Genomic DNA, 5,643 nt, shown 5'->3' with positions numbered 1-5,643 from the left:
TGCTCTTGCTTGACCCAACTCAGGAACAGAGTCTGTTTCCTTTCCTTTTACACAACTTTGCTTCCATGTGCTTCTCCCCACCAGTTCTTTGCCCAGACAGAAAGAACCTGGACACCACCCGCAGAGGGAGAGTCCAGCCCCCAAGGCCCACTGCCCCCTCAGTCCTCCCCTCTGCCAGAGCCCTGTCTGGCTTCCCACTTCCCTCATTCCTTCCCTTCTCCCCTGCCAGCCTCCGTGGCCCACCCACCCCTTGGCCCAGGTGTCTCTGCGTCCAGCTTTGCTGCTCTTGGAAATTCCTCTATTTCAACATGGGTCTTAATTCGTCTTGGAGGAGTTCTCTGGCCCACCCTGCCTCCCCTCCTCTATTTCTTTTCCCTACAAGCACTGAAAACCCTGGCAATCAACTTTAATAGTTATTAAACAAATTAGAAGAACTGTATAGAGGGATGATTTGACTATTCCGCTTTCTGGTTAAAAAAAAAAAAAAAAAGCTTTACAAGGAAGTCTGAAATAATGCATCTTTTTCCTTGTTGATATGTATTTGGTAATTTTGACTACATTGCCTACATGTAACTGTGTGTATAACATTTTGTAAATAACAGACTCAGTAGTATGTAATTTATAAAAAAAATTTTCAAGTTATGAACATCCCAACAAAGGCTGGTCCTAATCTACATACATTTCTCCAGTAGCAGGAAGCTGCTTTTTGAAACAATCCATTCCATTTTCAAATCTCTCTTACAGAATGTTCCTGCTTTCACAGAGCTTTGGGCTATTTTCCTATAGCTTCTGCTTATCTGGGCTAATTCCTTCCAGAAAAATAAAGAAGGCAAGTGTCTCTTCCTAGGACAGCTTCCGCCTGTCCTACAGAAAGCTGTAAGGTACCAGCTGCTCTGGAGAACGAGAGTCTGGGAAATGGAAGCGACCGTCCACACTGTGCTGTAGGGTGGAGCACCTCGAAGCCACTTAACCTTCCACAAGAATAAACACTTCTTATCAGACTATATTAAGTGCAGGCATTATACACTCCACGGCAGTGATGACCAACCTTTTAGAGAGTGAAGGCCAACTGCAACCCAGATTGATTTGTCACAAAGTGCCAACACTATAATTAAGCCTGAATACTGAAATTTTAATTTAGAAAAAAAAAATCCTCTGTGTTGTCTTTTGTCTTCAAAGAAAACACAGTAACCTGCATGTCATAGGTTCGTCACCCCTACTTTGTCGGAAAGAATCACCTTCATGTGCATCTCTCTTGCACTAACATTTCTGCCCCAGGTTAGTGCAGTACACGGGGCTACGAGGAGTCCCAGTAAGTAATCCCTCTTACGTGTTCATACAGCTTCCTCTTAAAGGCCTCCCTCCGGGCCGCCCGCTCACACATGATCTGCAGAGCGCGTTCTGCCACCCCGACCATTCTCATACAGTGGTGGATCCTGCCAGGGCCGAGGCGGCCTTGGGAGATCTCGAATCCCTTGCCTTCACCTGGGAGAAAGACAGAACGTGAAAAGGGCCCATTACTTTTGTTATTTACACAAACCTTGGGACGATGATGAGCTGTTCTCAATAAAAATGGTCTTCTGGTAAGGAAAAAGCCAATTCTCGGAGATTCATATTCACTTACGGGCATGTTGATTGCTGTTTTTAAAGCCACCTTCATTAAATATGTCAATTGAATTTCATCTTTGGAGCACTTACTGTGCATAAGCTACTTTATTACTGCTTCTCTAGTTACACAGTGGCTAAGACACAGCCCCTGCTTAGGAACTGGAAGCCAGGGGGACAAGCATGAGGGCTACAAATGGAGGGACCACGAAGGACAAAAGAGGGCCAGTCTGTAAACCTCTGCAGCCATAGGGCTGGGCAGCTATCTGCGGCTTGTTGAGTGCATGAGGTGGGAAACAAAACATTTGTGAAAGGAGGGGATTTGCAAGGTTCTTCGAAGGTTAGATGGGAGTCCAGTAAGTGAGAAGGAGTCTAATAAGAGAACCTAGTAACTCTGTATTTCAGGAATACAGTGTTCAAAGTTATTCATTCTTCTACTTGGTATGTAAGACTTAAAGTCAAAAAGCATTAAGGTTTTCTAAAACAAGCAATGGCCTACAGATCAGCACTTAGGAAAAAAGTGTTGCTCCAAATTAGTTAGCTTTTATATTTAGCTATATTTTTTATATGATACACAAAACTACATCTAATATGTAAATAAAACTTTGCCATTCCATGTAAGAAAATTCACAAAATGGAAATTTTTCTTGATAAATGGAGGAAATAAGAAAAGAAGGTATTTAAATTAAAGCCCATCAGATATCTTTTCCAGATTTAGTCCTGAAACTAATAGACAATACTGAAGAATACTTTTACCAAATTTATCTTACCTAGTATTAAATTGGAAGCAGGAACTCGCACTTGATTAAAATGGACCTCAAAATGCCCTCCATGTAAACAATCTATAAAATAGAAAACAAATTTTAAACAAACAAATGAGTTGGTTAAAAAAAGTCATGTATAATTAATCTTCAGGAGTACAAATACTCAAAGAAAGTAAGATCTAAAAGATCCCTGTGTCACAACATTCCTAGGTAGATCTTAGCCCTGAAAATGTAGTATTCAGCAGTCCTAAAAACTTATCAACTGTTCAAATTAGGAAAGATTTTATAAACATTGGCTTCTGAGGTTTTCTAATTCATTCTCTGAAATTGTAGAGCTGTGGAAAAAGAAGATTGGGCTTCATGGCTCTAGCAAGACTATTGTATTTTTCTTCAAACTTTTATGGTATACCAAGGGAATTTTTCTTGGGGAAAAAAGGGTTCAATGTTTCAATTAGTTAAAAAGGAGCTATGTATTCAAATTTCTTATTTCATCATTATGCACATCAACAGCTAAAGAGGCAAAGGGCCTGCTGGAAGGTGCAAACAAGCAGAGCAGGCTCAGCACTGGTGGGAAGCAGAGATGGTACCATCACTCAGGTGCGTCACTCTGCGTTCCCCTTGTTCCACTCCTTACTCTTAAAAATGCTCTGTCAATGAGGCTGGGAACTCATTCATGCTCCTCTCTTCAAAGCACTCTCCTCCTCAGCAAACTCTAAAGATAACCTCATGTGAACTCCACAACTTTTTCCTGATGGAATTAATGGTCAGCCCTCCCTCCATTGCTTCCTTTGGCCTTGGATACAAGGAATCGGAGAGAGGCTGGTTAAATTTTCACACCAAAGATTCAAAAGTGGGTCTGCAGTGGTACCTACCTTCTGAATTCATTTGGTGTCTCTATCAGATGCTGCTGTGTAGCCCAACAACGTCCTGTGTGTAATCTCTAGGGAACTTGTCTGTCCTATCCTGTCCCCTTCCTCAGCCTGTGGGCACATACTAAAGCTGCATTCATAGAAGGTTAGGATGTCAAACATCCTATAAAGCTATGATTTATTTTTTCTGTTGTTCAAACATGTCTCAGTCATATTCAACAAAAGGAAAGCCAGGAAGAAACGAAATGTACTCAGTCCTTTCATAGCAGGCGTCACCTGCTGGCATGCTCCGTAATTTACCTACTTACATGTTTCTAGTTGTTGATTTCCTTCTAGAACGTGTAAGCTACAGAAGGGCAAGCAAATTGGGCTAAAGATTTTAGCAGTGTATTCTGAGAGCCTTAAACAGTACTTGGTGCCCCATAAATAAATATTTGCTGAGTAGATGATCTGAATAACATGCACCCAACAAACAGTATGTGTGGCAGGTAACAAAACTAACCTTGGTTCTTAAAAATTATGTTCAAGAGAAGAAGAAAGGAAAAGCTTTATACTCAAATACGTTAAAACCAAACTTACTGTTTAACAGTTCTTACAGATTGATTGAAAAGTTGAACACGGAGGCAAAAATCTCATCCTATTGTGGATTCCCTTAATTTACTTCGTCTGTATCTATTTTATTAACCCATATTAATGAACAAAAGAGAGAAGACTGGCTAGAGCTGCTGTTCCTTAAAAACAACCTGCTTATACCCAAACAGTAAACCAAAGGAGGGCGAATGTACCACCCTGAACTCCACCTGTATATCAAGAGTTGCCTGGGTCAAAGGGGTTTCTAAGACTACATCTCTTACATTAAAATACTTTCTATTCCCTTCAATGCTACTGCAGATTCTAGTCTTCTGCTTGCTTATGGCTGGGCACTGTGTTTTGTTTTGTTTGGCGGAACCCGGGATTGAACTCAGGCCCTTGAGCTTGTCAGGCAAGCGTTTATTCTACTGAGCCATCTCCTCAGCCCTGACATTGTTATTTTGTACTTACCCATGTAGCCAAAAACTGACAAAGGCCTTATTAATTCTACTCCAGGTGTGTTCATTGGAACCAGAATCATGCTGTGTTGTTTGTGCCTACTGAAAAGAAAAACATAGGAAAAGTTTGCTAAGAGAAAAAATGGAACAGATGTTCTGCAGAGACACAGGATGGTAACTAGAGTGACAGATGTGTAAAGGACGTACTTAGCACAGTCTGAGGCCGGCTGTGATCTGGAGTGAAAGCAGTGATTCGGGAATAAGCCACAGTTGTTGGGGGTTGCTCACTGCTCAGCAATGCTAACTGGCAAAGGATACACAAAAGCATTCCAAGGCTGCTGCCGCCTTTGATCCAAGCATCTAATCACTTCAATACCATAGGCAATTCCGAGAAATGGATCTAGTCACGCAACGCAAATTGCTTGACGGTTCAGTAACACTACCTAATGCCAGAAATTCTGTGAGAAGAATATACAGCAACATTCTCTAAAACGTTATCCAGATCTCTCTTTTAGCAAAGTATCTGTGATCTGCAAATATTTAACTGCAGTGTATTTATATTATTATGATTTGAGACTTCAAGTAAGTAAATTAAAAAAAGAAATCCAAAGGTCAGCTTGTTTCTACAGAGATTTCTCTATCAGGATGTTTTATTACCTGGACATAGCTGGACTTTTAGTTCTTCCCAAAACAACTGCAATTTTGCACTTGGGATCCCCAGCTCCTAAAAATGGGGAAATGAGAGAATACATTATAAAAGGAAATTTAGCATTTGACATTTCACCCAATCCTTCCAAGTTTGTCTCTGACAAAAAAAAAAAAAAAAAAAAAGCAACAATCAACCATCTTTGATTCAGTAAATTAATAATGCTTTTTATATACCATATCACTCACGAAAAATGCTTAAGCAAGGAAAAGATGGGAATCTATCAATGAAAGTTGTTATACACAAATAAATAGCAGTTAGGGTCAGCAAGATAGCTCAGCAGACTAAGCACTTGCTTAGGCAAGCAAAGGGACCAGAATTCCATCCCCAAGACAACAGGCCATGCCAACCCCGCTGTCAGGCATTCTGAACTGTCCACCGAGACCAGGCATGGTGGTGCACACCTATAATCCCAGTCCTGGGGAGGCTGAAAACAGCAGGATCACAAGGAATCAGAGCTGCATAGTGAGACCCTGTACCAAATACATTAAAAATGGACAAACAAAAACAAAGCCAAAGAACTAGTAATCAAAGAAACACAAAATAGCTCTGAACCCTAAGAGAGAAAGGTAGCTATCCTGTTCTCACTATTCAGATGTCAGCATGCTGGAATGGATGGGAAAGATATACTTTCTATAACTATGTGCTATATACAACATAAATTATATATA

At 40.7% G+C, this 5,643-nt stretch overlaps 1 protein-coding gene across 1 annotated transcript in view; it reads right to left on the bottom strand.

The window, feature by feature from the left end:
• Positions 1-5,643, bottom strand: part of Acad11 (acyl-CoA dehydrogenase family member 11) — a 109,966-nt gene that overhangs the window by 14,011 nt on the left and 90,312 nt on the right. The window contains exons 14-17 of the mRNA XM_004625215.2: positions 4,924-4,990; positions 4,280-4,365; positions 2,376-2,447; positions 1,331-1,485 (exon numbers count right to left, since the gene is read on the bottom strand). The gene's annotated coding sequence lies outside the window, so the exon portion shown is untranslated. The remainder of the gene's footprint in view (positions 1-1,330; positions 1,486-2,375; positions 2,448-4,279; positions 4,366-4,923; positions 4,991-5,643) is intronic.

The sequence above is a fragment of the Octodon degus genome, unplaced genomic scaffold, assembly GCF_000260255.1.
Source record: "Octodon degus isolate 3935 unplaced genomic scaffold, OctDeg1.0 scaffold00008, whole genome shotgun sequence".
Lineage (NCBI taxonomy): Eukaryota > Metazoa > Chordata > Mammalia > Rodentia > Octodontidae > Octodon > Octodon degus.
The sequence above is the reverse complement of the archived record's forward strand: the minus strand, read 5'-3'. Positions and strand labels throughout refer to the sequence as shown.